The sequence below is a fragment of the Arachis hypogaea genome, chromosome 20 (assembly GCF_003086295.3).
Source record: "Arachis hypogaea cultivar Tifrunner chromosome 20, arahy.Tifrunner.gnm2.J5K5, whole genome shotgun sequence".
In the NCBI taxonomy this organism is placed as follows: domain Eukaryota; kingdom Viridiplantae; phylum Streptophyta; class Magnoliopsida; order Fabales; family Fabaceae; genus Arachis; species Arachis hypogaea.
The window spans coordinates 46,766,547-46,780,134 of record NC_092055.1 but is presented as its reverse complement, the minus strand read 5'-3'; the positions used below and the strand labels follow the sequence as shown (position 1 = coordinate 46,780,134).

The 13,588-nt window shown below is 38.9% G+C and overlaps 2 non-coding genes across 2 annotated transcripts; one reads left to right on the top strand and one right to left on the bottom strand.

The window, feature by feature from the left end:
* The first annotated feature begins 328 nt into the window (after positions 1-328).
* Positions 329-436, top strand: LOC112787143 (small nucleolar RNA R71). Its single transcript, XR_003194573.1, has one exon. It is a non-coding gene; the product is annotated as a small nucleolar RNA R71 (small nucleolar RNA).
* Positions 437-10,377: 9,941 nt separating this feature from the next.
* LOC112788180 (small nucleolar RNA R71) lies at positions 10,378-10,481 on the bottom strand. Its single transcript, XR_003195556.1, has one exon. It is a non-coding gene; the product is annotated as a small nucleolar RNA R71 (small nucleolar RNA).
* Positions 10,482-13,588: the final 3,107 nt, after the last annotated feature.

Here is a 13,588-nt window from a genome sequence, read left to right as displayed (position 1 = left end):
AAGCCTCTTGAGTACTGTTGGATGCAGCTTGCATTCCATTCAGACTCTGAGAAATCATATTGACTTGCTGAGCCAATATTTTGTTCTGAGCCAATATGGCATTCAGAGTATCAACCTCAAGAACTCCCTTCTTCATAGGCGTCCCATTATTCACAGGATTCCTTTCAGAAGTGTACATGAACTGGTTATTTGCAACCATGTCAATGAGTTCTTGAGCTTCTGCAGGCGTTTTCTTCAGGTGAATGGATCCACCTGCAGAAGTGTCCAATGACATCTTAGATAACTCAGACAGACCATCATAGAATATATCCAGGATGGTCCATTCTGAAAGCATGTCAAAAGGACACTTTTTGGTCAGTCCTTTGTATCTCTTCCAAGCTTCATAGAGGGATTCACCTTCTTTTTGTCTGAAGGTTTGAACATCCACTCTAAGCTTGCTCAGCTTTTGAGGAGGAAAGAACTTGGCTAGGAAAGCCTTGACCAGCTTATCCCAAGAGTTCAGGCTATCCTTAGGTTGAGAGTCCAACCATATTCTAGCTCTGTCTCTTACAGCAAATGGGAAAAGCATGAGCCTGTAGACTTCAGGATCTACTCCATTAGTCTTAACAGTATCACATATCTGCAAGAATTCAGTTAAGAACTGAAAAGGATTTTCAGATGGAAGTCCATGAAACTTGCAGTTCTGCTGCATCAGAAAAACTAATTGAGGTTTCAGCTCAAAGTTGTTTGCTCCAATGGCAGGAATGGAGATGCTTCTTCCATGTAAATTGGAATTAGGTGCAGTAAAGTCACCAAGCATCCTCCTTGCATTATTATTATTTTCGGCTGCCATCTCCTCTTCCTGTTCGAAAATTTCTGAAAGGTTATCTCTGGATTGTTGTAATTTGGCTTCTCTTAATTTTCTCTTCAGAGTCCTTTCAGGTTCCGGATCTGCTTCAACAAGAATATTCTTGTCCTTGCTCCTACTCATATGACAAAGAAGAGGGTACAGAAAAAATAATAATAATAGAGTTCCTTTATACCACAGTATAGGGATCCCTTTGTGAGTGGAAGAAAAGAGGGAGATAAAGAATGTAATGTAATGGAAGAAACACAACTGTGAGGAGGGTAGAGATGTGAGATGAGATGTTAGTAGATGAATAAATAAATAGAATAAGATGGGAGAGGGAGAATTTTCGAAAATAATTTTTGAAAAAGGGTTAGTGATTTTCGAAAATAGTTTTTGAAAAAGGTTAGTAATTTTCGAAAAATTTTGAAATCAAAAATAAAAATAATTAGTTAATTAAAAAGAAATTTTTGAATAAGAGGGAAGATATTTTCGAAAATTAGAGAGAGATAGTTAGTTAGGTAGTTTTGAAAAAGATAGAAACAAACAAAAAGTTAGTTAGTTAGTTGAAACAAATTTTGAAAAGATAAGAAGTTAGGAAGTTAGAAAAGATATTTTGAAATCATATTTTTGAAAAAGATAAGATAAGAAGATATTTTTGAAAAGATATGATTGAAATTAGTTTTTGAAAAAGATTTGATTTTTAAAATCTCAATTAATGACTTGATTCACAAGAAATCACAAGGTATGATTCTAGAACTCAAAGTTTGAATCTTTCTTAACAAGTAACAAACTTGAAATTTTTTTGAATCAAAACATTAATTGATTATGTTATTTTCGAAAATTTGGCCTAAAAATAAGAAAAAGATTTTTGAAAAATATTTTTGGAATTTTCGAAAATAACTAAGAATTTTGAAAAAGATTTGATTTTTGAAAAAGATAAGATTTTTAAATTGAAAATTTGATTTGACTCATAAAAACAACTAGATTTTTAAAAATTTTTTGAAAAAGTCAAATCTAATTTTCGAAATTTTAAGAGAGAAAAAGGGAAAGATATTTTTGAATTTTTAATAATGAGAGAGAAAAACAAGAAAAATGATGCAATGCATGAGAATTTTAGATCAAAACATGTGATGCATGCAAGAATGCTATGAATGTCAAGATGAACACCAAGAACACTATGAAAATCAAGATGAACATCAAGAACTCATTTTTGAAAAATTTTTAATGCAAAGAAAACATGCAAGACACCAAACTTAGAATTCTTTAATGCTTAGACACTAAGAATTCAAGAATGCATATGAAAAATACCAAACAACACAAAACAAAAAATCATCAAGATCAAACAAGAAGACTTACCAAGAACAACTTGAAGATCATGAAGAACACTATGAATGCATGAAATTTTCGAAAAATGCAAGATGCACATGCAATTGACACTAAACTTATAACATGACTCAAGACTCAAACAAGAAACAGAAAAATATTTTTGATTTTTATGATTTTCTAATTTTTTTGGATTTTTATTTTATATTTTTTTGAAAATTATTTAGAAAAGAGAAAATAAGGATTCCAAAATTTTTAATATGAATTCCAGGAACCTTGTCATGTTATTCTAAAGCTTCAGTCCAGGAATTAGACATGGCTCACTAGCCAGCCAAGCTTTCAATGAAAGCTCCGGTCCAAAACACTAGACATGGCCAATGGCCAGCTAAGCTTCAGCATGTAATTCAGACATGACATGCCTGACATACCCTACAGTCGTATAACAGCTGATGGTTGGAAGCCTCAGTCCAAATGAATTTAGACATGGCTTTACAGCCAGCCAGGCTTCACATGCTTCATGAAACACTAGAATTCATTCTTAAAAATTCTGAAGAAAAAATTATATTTTTGAAAACATTTTTATTTTTTTTTTCGAAAACAAAAGAAAAAAAAAATTTTTTGAAATATTTTTTGAAAAATTTTTGAAGAGAAAACAAAAAGAAAATTACCTAATCTGAGCAACAGGATGAACCGTTAGTTGTCCAAGAAAGATGACCCAGCTGAGACTGGACATTTAAGGCTTCAAATAAGAAGATAGTGAATCTCTTTATGATGCTTGGGAAAGGTATAGAAGGATACTAAGAAAATGTCCTACTGAAATGTTTTTAGGATGGGTACAATTAGACATCTTCTACTATGGACTTTCAGACATGGCTAAAATGTCTCTGGACCACTCTGTTGGTGGTTCCATACACATGAGAAAGACCATTGAAGAGGCTCGCGAGCTTATTGAGACAGTTGCCACTAATCAGTATCTGTACTCAGCTGCTGAGACTTCTATGAAAGGAGAGGTTAAGGCCATATCTACTGAACCTAACCCTCCAGAGCCAGATGGCCCATTGACTCAGCAATTACACGCCCTTGCCCAGCAACTACTGGAACTGCAAGAGGCTTTGCGAGAAACTCAGGCTTCTAACAGGAATGTAGAAGCCCAGCTGAGTTAAACAAGGCAGTAGTTATCCAAGCAGATAACAAAGGAATGCCAGGCTATTCAACTGAAGAGTGGGAAATCCTTAAACACCTAACCTCCATATAACAAGAGGTCAAAGGAAACAAAGCCACCAGAGGAACACCAGACTGATGTCCAAGACGTCTCTGAGGGCATTGAATGCCCAAAGAGGAATGTCATTGGCGTTGGTGCACGAAATTGTGATCATCAACAATGGCGCCAAAGATTTGGTGCTCTCAAACGTGAATCACACTTTGTCACAACTTTGCACAACTAACCAGCAAGTGCACTGGGTCGTCTAAGTAATAAACCTTACGTGAGTAAGGGTCGATCCCACGGATATTGTCGGCTTGAAGCAAGCTATTGTCGGCTTAAAACGTAAAATAGGATAGAAATACTTATGTAATTCATTGGTGAGAATTTCAGATAAGCGTATGGAGATGCTTTTGTTCCTCCTGAACCTCTGCTTTCCTGCTGTCTTCATCCAACCATTCCTACTCCTTTCCATGGCAAGCGTTATGTAGGGCATCACCGTCGTCAATGGCTACATCCCATTGGTATGCGAAATTGCTACTCAGGTTGTGAATTGTTGTTCGAAATTGATTCCCTGGCAATGGCACCAAAAATGGATGCACAGGACCATGGTCTAAACATATCTTCACAACTTCGCATAACTAACCAGCAAGTGCACTAGGTCGTCCAAGTAATACCTTACGTGAGTAAGGGTCGAATCCCACGGAGATTGTTGGTATGAAGCAAGCTATGGTCACCTTGTAAATCTCAGTCAGGCGGATATAAAACAGTAATGGGTTTTCGAAAATAAATAATAGAATAGGGATAGAAATACTTATGTAATTCATTGGTGAGAATTTCAGATAAGCGAATAGAGATGCTTTCGTTCCTCTGAACCTCTGCTTTCCTACTATCTTCATCCAATCAGTCTTACTCCTTTCCATGGCTGGCTTTATGTGATACATCACCATTGTCAATGGCTACTTTCGGTCTTCTCTCGGGAAAATGATCCAAATGCCCTGTCACGGCACGGCTAATCGTCTGGAGGCATCACCCTTGTCAATGGCTTCATCTTATCCTCTCAGTGAAAATGGTCAACGCACCCTGTCACGGCACGGCTATTCATCTGTCGGTTCTCGATCATGCTGGAATAGGATTTACTATCCTTTTGCGTTTGTCACTAACACCCCGCAATCGCGAGTTTGGAGCTCGTCACAGTCATTCATTCATTGAATCCTACTCGGAATACCACAGACAAGGTTTAGACCTTCCGGATTCTCTTGAATGCCGCCATCATTCTAGCTTACACCACGAAGATTCTGGTTAGGAGATCTAAGAGATACTCATTCAGTCGAATGTAGAACGGAAGTTGTTGTCAGGCACGCGTTCATAGGGAATGATGATGATTGTCACGTTCATCATATTCAGATTGAAGTACGAATGAATATCTTAGAAGCGAAACAAGATGAATTGAATAGAAAACGGTAGTACTTTGCATTAATCTTTGAGGAACAGCAGAGCTCTACACCTTAATCTATGGAGTGCAGAAACTCTACCGTTAAAAATACATAAGTGAAAGTCCAGGCATGGCCGAGAGGCCAGCCCTCAAACGTGATCTAAGATAGCATACAACCGAAAAAAGATGCCTAATACAATAGTAAAAGGTCCTATTTATAATAAACTAGCTACTAGGGTTTACAGAAGTAAGTAATTGATGCATAAATCCACTTTCGGGGCCCACTAGGTGTGTGATTGGGCTGAGCTTGAGTGTTGCACGTGTAGAGGTCCTTCCTGGAGTTGAACGCCAGCTTTTGTGCCAGTTTGGGCGTTCAACTCTGGTTTTGGCTCCTTTTCTGGCGCTAGACGCCAGATTTGGGCAGGAAGTTGGCGTTAAACGCCAGTTTACGTCATCTATTCTTGGCCAAAGTATGGACTATTATATATTGCGGGAAAGCCCTGGATATCTACTCTCCAACGCAATTGGAAGCGCGCCATTTCGAGTTCTGTATCTCCAGAAAATTCATTTTGAATGTAGGGAGGTCAGAATCCAACAGCATCAGCAGTCCTTCTTCAACCTCTGAATCTGATTTCTGCTCAAGTCCCTCAATTTTAGCCAGAAAATACCTGAAATCACAGAAAAACACACAAACTCATAGTAAAGTCCAGAAATGTGAATTTAACATAAAAACTAATGAAAACATCCCTAAAAGTAACTAGATTCTACTGAAAACATACTAAAAACAATGCCAAAAAGCGTATAAATTATCCGCTCATCACCCATCCTCTCTGTGAAAATGGTCCAATGCGCTGTCACTGCATGGCTATTCATCTGTCGGTTCTCGATCATACTGGAATAGGATTCAGTAATCCTTTTGCGTCTGTCACTACGCCCGGCACTCGCGAGTTTGAAGCTCGTCACAGCCATCCCTTCCCGGATCCTACTCGGAATACCATAGATAAGGTTTAGACTTTCCGGATCTTAAGAATGGCCACCAATAATTCTGGCCTATACCACGAAGACTCTGATCTCATGGAATGGAAGACTCGGTTGTCAGGCGAGGCAACCATGCGTCATGAACCATGAGGCTAAGAGATATGCACTTAAGCTATTGCAAGTAGAATGGAAGTGGTTATCAGGCATGCATTCATAGGTGAGAATGATAATGAGTGTCACGGATCATCACCTTCGTCATATTGAAGTGCGAATGAACATCTTAGATAGAAACAAGCGTGTTTGAATAGAAAACAGAAATAATTGCATTAATTCATCGAGACACAGCAGAGCTCCTCACCCCCAACAATGGAGTTTAGAGACTCATGCCGTCCAAAAGTACAAAGTTCAGATCTAAAAATGTCATGAGGTGCAAAATAAATCTCTAAAAGTTGTTTAAATACTAAACTAGTGACCTAGGTTTACAGAAAATGAGTAGACTATGATAGATAGTGCAGAAATCCACTTTCGGGGCCCACTTGGTGTGTGCTGAGGCTGAGACTTGAGCTTTACACGTGCCTAGGCTGTTTTTGGAGTTAAACGCCAGGTTGTAACCTGTTTCTGGCGTTTAACTCCAGAATAGGGCAGGAAGCTAGCGTTGAACGCCAGTTTGCATCATTTATCTTAGAGTAAAGTATAAACTATTATATATTGCTGGAAAGCCCTGGAGGTCTACTTTCCAACGCAATTGAGAGCACGCCATTTGGACTCCTCTAGCTCCAGAAAATTCACTTTGAGTGCAGGGAGGTCAGAATCCAACAACATCTACAGTCCTTTTTCAGCCTCTGAATCAGATTTTTGCTCAGGTCCCTCAATTTCAGCCAGAAATTACCTGAAATCACAGAAAAACACACAAACTCATAGTAAAGTCTAGAAATGTGATTTTTATTTAAAAACTAATAAAAATATAATAAAAAGTGACTAAAACATATTAAAAACTACCTAAAAACAATGCCAAAAAACGTATAAATTATCCGCTCATCAGGCGTTCAATGCCAAGAAGGGGTATTCATTCCTGGCATTGAACGCCCAATTAAGGACACCAACAAGGGTGTTGAACGCCTAAAAGGAATTCGTATTCCTGGAGTTGAACGCCAGGAAGGGGGCAGCAATATGGGCGTTAAACGCCCAAGCAAGAGAAGCCAGTCACATTCTGATATCAACCCTCCTAAGCAAGATAGTAACCCCCTTTCCAACAAATACGGCACTCAGCCTTCATCAACCAAGATAGATGAGTATAAGGCTAAGATGCCATTTCCTCAGAAACTCTGTCAAGAGGAGAAGGATAAACAGTTTTCCCACTTTGCGGATTATCTCAGAACATTAGAGACCAAGATCCCTTTTGCAGAGGCTCTTGAACAGATCCCTTCTGATGCTAAATTCCTGAAGGACATCTTAAGTCATAAGAAGGATTGGAGAGAGACAGAAACAGTACTTCTTACTGAAGAGTACAGTGCAATCATTCAAAATAATTTACCAGAGAAATTTAAGGATCCTGGAAGCTTTATGATACCATGCACTCTAAGTAATGCTTGTACAAGGACGGCCCTATGTGACCTTGGAGCAAGCATCAACCTAATACCTGCTTCATTAATAAAGAAGCTTTGCTTGACAATGAAGTCAAACTAACCCGCATATGCCTTCAACTGGTTGATGGTTCTATTAAGATACCATCAGGCGTAATTGAAGACATGATTGTTAGGGTTGGACCCTTCGCTTTTTCCACTGACTTCATGGTGTTGGATATGGAAGGATACAAAAGTGCATCCCTTATCCTAGGTAGACCCTTCCTAGTTACAGGACGGACCCTCATTGATGTTGAAAAAGGAGAAGTAACCCTAAAAGTCAATGAGAAAAAGTTCGTACTGAATGCTGTAAAAGCCATGCAGCATCCAGACACCCTAGAAGAATGCATGAGTATTGATCTCATTGATTCTCTAGTGGAAGAAGTAAACATGGCTGAGAGTCTCAAGGAAGGGCTGAATGACATCCTTACAGACGCCCAGCCCGATGTAGAGGAACCTCTGGAAATTCCTAAGGAAAAGGAGAAGCCTCCAAAGCTTGAGCTCCATTACCATCCTCCCTGAAATATGTATTTCTAGGACAAGGAGATACTTATCTTGTAATCATAAGCTCTGCTTTAGAACCACAGAAAAAAGAAGCACTGATCCAAGTGCTCAAAACACATAGGACCGCCCTTGGGTGGACTATAAGTGACCTTAAGGGCATTAGCCTGGCCCTATGCATGCATAAAATCCGGATGGAGGATGACGCCAAACTAGTGGTGCAACCACAAAGGCGACTAAATCTGGTTATGAAGGAAGTAGTGCAGAAGAAAGTCACTAAGCTTTGGGAGGCTGGGATTATTTATCCCATTTCTGATAGCCCCTGGGTGAGCCTGATAAACCACTATTTTATGGTTTATCTTGTGCTCAATTGAGTGGTTTTTATCAAGTCTTTGCAAACTTATTCATTCTAATTGCATAGTTTTACATTTTCCTTCCTGATTTTGTGCTATGATTGAAAACATGCTTCTTTGGCCTTATATTTGCTAATATTAATCCTCTCTTATTACCATTCGATGCCGTGATATGTGTGTTAAGTGATTTCAGAGATTATAGGGAAGGAATGGCTTAGAGAATGGAAAGGAAGCATGCAAAAGTGGAAGGAATACAAGAAACTAAAGGAACTGCTAAAGCTTTCCAGCCTGACTTCTTAGTACTAAATCGAACAATATATAATTTTCCATAGCTGCCGCGAAGATAGGCGACGCGCACGTATGGGTCACGCGCACGCGTCACCTGGCGAAAACTTAATCCACGCGTACGCATGGACGACTCGTACGCGTGACAGTGCCGCGACCTGTACGTATCAAAAATCGCTGGGGGCGATTTATGGGCTGTTTCTTACCCAGTTTTCGGCCCAGAAAACAATGATTAGAGGCTATAAAGTGGGGAAATCCATCCATTCATAACACAACATTCATAATTCATAATTTTAGATTTTAGATGTAGTTTTGGAGAGAGAAAGGCTCTCTCCTCTCTCTTAGAATTTAGGATTAGGATTTCTCTTAAATGTTAGGTTTACTTCTTCTGCATTCTAGGTTCTATGTTCTTTTAAATTTAGTTTCTCTTATCTACTTTTATTTATTCTATTACTTTAGTTGCTCTATTTCTCTTGGTAATTACTTATTTAGCCAATTTAGCTTATGAACTCTTCATGTTAGATTTGAATTTATGTTTAAATGCAATTTGAGGTATTTCAGATTTATGATTGCTTTTTTCTATTTATAATATAAATAATTTAGATTTTTTCCCCTTTGCTTTGGTTAAGGAATTGGTGACACTTGAGTTATCAAACTCAGCTGTTGATTGAAAATTGGAATTTGCTTATTGATTTGGATCCCTCTAAAGCTAGTCTTTCCACAGGAGTTGACTAGGACTTGAGGAATCAAATTAATTAGTCCACTTGACTTTCCTTTATTTAGTAAGGGTTAACTAAGTGGGAGCAATAAATAATTCTCATCACATCTAATAAAGATAACTAGGATGGGATTTCCAGTTCTTATACCTTGCAATGGTGTTCATGATAATTAATTTACTTTATTGCCAGTTTATTTTCCTGTTCCCTATTTCAAAAACCCAAAAATATACATTTTTCCATAACCAATAATAAAGCATATTTCCCTGCAATTCCTTGAGAAGACGACCCGAGGTTTAAATACTTTGGTTATAAATTTTATTGGATTTTGTTACTTGTGACAACCAAACTTTTGTACGAAAGGATTCTCTATTGGTTTAGAAACTATACTTACAACGTGATTATTCTTATAAAATTCTTTACTAGCAAGAATCTAATCGTCAAAATAGCGCCGTTGCCGGGGAGTTGCAATTGTGTGCTAAATTATTAATTAGTATACATATTTTAATTTTAATTGCATATTTTATTTTTATTTTTATTTTTATTTTTAGTTTTATTTTATTACCATGAGCTATACGTTTCTCTCATTGAATGGCGCATTCACTGCCTGATCCGAGCTTAGCTGCATTTGATCCTGAAATTGAAAGAACTATTTCACGTATTAGGCGAGCTTGACGCAGGTTAGCCTCTGATGGTGGTGAAGTGATTGTTATTGATTCACCAGTCTCATCTGAGGGCGAATCTAAACCGCCATCTGAGAGCGAAACAAGCTCCTTTACTATTGATTCAGTTGATTCACGTGCAGATAGCATGGCAGCACCTATGAGGATTACTCTCCAGGAAGCTGGAGTCCCAGATTTTACATTGCAGCCGTATCAAGTGCATCATCCAACTCTTGCTGCAGATTTTAAGCTGAAGACTGCATTAATCAACTTGATGCCCAAGTTTCATGGCTGTTCTACTGTTAGGCGTCACGGTGCAAATGAAACTTCTATTCTGTTAACAGCCTTCCTGTTTTCTCTTGAGGGAAAGGCAAGGGAGTGGTACTACTCCCAACCTAAAGCGACTGTTACCAACTGGGATACGCTTAGAAGAGAATTTTTGGAAAAATACTTTCCGGCTGAAGTTATAGACAGACTAAGGAAAGAGATCTCCTGCATTGTTCAAGGTGAATCAGAAACTCTCTATGAGTACTGGGAGCGCTTTAAGAACCTTGTAGACGTATGCCCCCATTACATGATTGACAGGCTAGTGTTAAGCAGCTATTTCACTCAAGGCATGAAGCCTCGGGATAAAACTACACTAGATGGTGCTAGTAATGGTTCTCTGAAAAAGTACAAGACCGCAGATGAAGCATGGCAACTGATCAGCGACTTAGCTGAGTCTACTAGGAATCACAGGCACAGGAGCAACCACTCAAAAGCTGTTGCAGAAGTTTCTTCTAGTACTGAGACTTCTGCTCTTACACAAAGCATATGTGAAATGACTAACCTACTGAAGCAAATGCAGTTAAATCAACAACAAACTCAGCCTTCCCCACCACAACAAAGCCAACAGTTAGTTCCACAAAGAGTATGCGGAATCTGTGCTGATTATAGTCATTATACTAATGAATGCCCGCAGCTCCAATAAGAAGATAACACTGTGGCAGCTACTCATAACTTCTATGACCGCCCGAATCAAGGATACAATCAACAAGACGGCAACTACAACCAAGGTGGAAACTATAACCAAGGATGGCAAGACAACTCCAACCAAAGTTGGAGAGATAATTCCAACCATGGCTGGAGGGACAACTGTAACAGAGGAGGCAGAGACAATAATAGAAACCAGAGGTGAAATAACAACAACAGACAGCAGAATCAGAACCAACCTTACAGAGCTCCTCACCTAAGACAGTCACAAGGACCCCAGCATAACCAACAACAAGTCCCACAGATCACTTATCCTACTTCCTCATCAAATGACGAGATGCTTCGTTCTCTTGCACAAGGACAACAAGACATGCAGACTACACTGAACTCTACTCTAAATGGTCTGAATGCTACTTTACAAGCTCTCGCCGCTAGATAGAATCATTACCTACTTCCACTAACCAACCTTTAAGCTCCAGTAGAATTCCTTCTCAATCCTTACCTAATCCCAAGGGTGGCATCAATACCATCACCTTAAGGTCTGGAACCACACTGCCAGAGAGAAATCAAGAGGAGCCAAGCCCAATAGAACACACCCAAATTGAAGACTCAGTGGAAGTGAAAGATGCTGAAATGGAAGATGCTAAAGAAGAAGATGAAGTACAAGACAAGGTTGAAGAAGAAACGGCTCAGCCAAGGAATGGAGCACCAAAGGATGCAGAGGCTGCAAGTGGCGCCATCCCTATTCCATTCCCACACCTTGCAAGGAAGTCCAAAAAGCAGACGGAACTTGATCCCAAAATGGTAGAAATTTTCAAAAAGGTTAAGGTAATTGTTCCCCTTTTTGATGTTATTCAGCAAGTACCTAAGTATGCAAAGTTTCTGAAGGATTTATGCATACACAAAGATAAAATTAATGAATTAGAAACTATTCCTTTAGGTAGTTCTATATCTTCTTTAATGGGAGGTATACCTGAAAAATGTAGTGATCCAGGTCCATGTATGGTAAATTGTACCATTGGAGGTGTAATATTTTCTGATTGCATGTGTGACTTAGGAGCGTGTGTTAGTATAATGCCATTGTCTATATATGATACTCTAAGGCTCTCTCCCTTAAAAAGGTCGACAACTTGTTTTGTGTTAGCAGATAAAAGCATTATTACAGTAGTTGGAATTGCTGAAGATGTATTAGTTAGCATTAAGGGGCTCACATTTTCCATTGACTTCTATATCCTGGAAATGCCCCCTAATGACTCAGGAAGACCATCATCAATCTTGCTTGGAAGACCATTCCTGAAGACTTCAAAGTTCAAGCTGGATGCATTCTCAGGAACTTACTCCTTTGAGATAGATAGCAGAACAGTGAGTTTCAGTTTAAATGAAGCTATGAAACACCCTCTGAAAGATCATTCTATCTTCCAGTGCGACATCATTGATGAAACTGTGGCTGAAGTTCACCAAGAAAAAGTAAAAGAGAAGCTCATAGAGCAAGGTCCAAGTGTGGGGACACCATCTAAACATAATGACGACACTTCGCCATTACCACTAGCCCCGAATGATCCAAAACCTAGCAATGAGCAGAAATTGGAATTGAAGCCCCTTCTTCGACACCTCAAGTATTCTTACCTTGAGGATAATTAGAAGTATCCAGTTATCATTGCAAGGGAACTCACTTCTCAATAGGAGGAGCAACTGTTTAGTGTACTGAGAAAGCACAAAAAAGTAATTGGATGGAGCTTGGCGGATATACTAGGCATCAGCCCTCAAGTTTGTGAGCACAGAATATATTTAGAAGAGGAATCAAAACCTGTCCATCAACCCCAAAGAAGATTGAATCCCACCATCTTAGAAGTTGTCAAGAAAGAAGTAACCAGGCTACTTGAAGCAGATATCATTTACCCCGTCTCAGACAATGAATGGGTCAGTCCAGTACAAGTGGTGCCCAAGAAGTCTGGAGTCAACAATAAAGAATGAGCATGGAGAGCTTCTGACAACTAAAGTGCAGAATTCATGGAGGGTTTGCATTGACTATAGGCGTCTCAACCAAGCTACTCGCAAAGATCACTACCCCTTGCCATTTATTGATCAGATGCTTGATCGCCTGTCAGGTAAATCCCATTACTGCTTTTTAGATGGTTATACAGGCTACTCTCAAATTCATATAGCTCCTGAAGATAAGGAGAAGACTACTTTTACATGTCCCTTTGGAATGTATGCATACAAAAGGATGCCTTTTGGCTTATGTAATGCACCGGCTACTTTCCAAAGATGCATAATGAGTATCTTTTTAGATCTTATTGAGAACTGTATGGAAGTATTTATGGATGATTTTAGCGTATATGGTGATTCATTTGACCTCTGCTTGGATAGTTTAGCTAGAGTATTAGACAGATGTGTTAGTTCAAACCTTGTATTGAATTTTGAAAAGTGTCATTTTATGGTAAAACAAGGGATTGTTCTAGGACATATTGTCTCTAAAACTGGTATTTCAGTAGATCCAACAAAGGTAGATGTCATTTCTAGTTTACCTTACCCCTCCTCCGTGAGGGAAGTCCGTTCGTTCCTAGGCCATGCAAGTTTTTACAGGAGATTCATTAAGGACTTCAGTAAGGTAGCATTACCTTTATCCAGACTGTTGCAGAAAGATATTGAGTTCGAGTTCAGTGAGGATTGCATGCAAGCAATTGATAAGCTGAAGATCGCCCTGACTC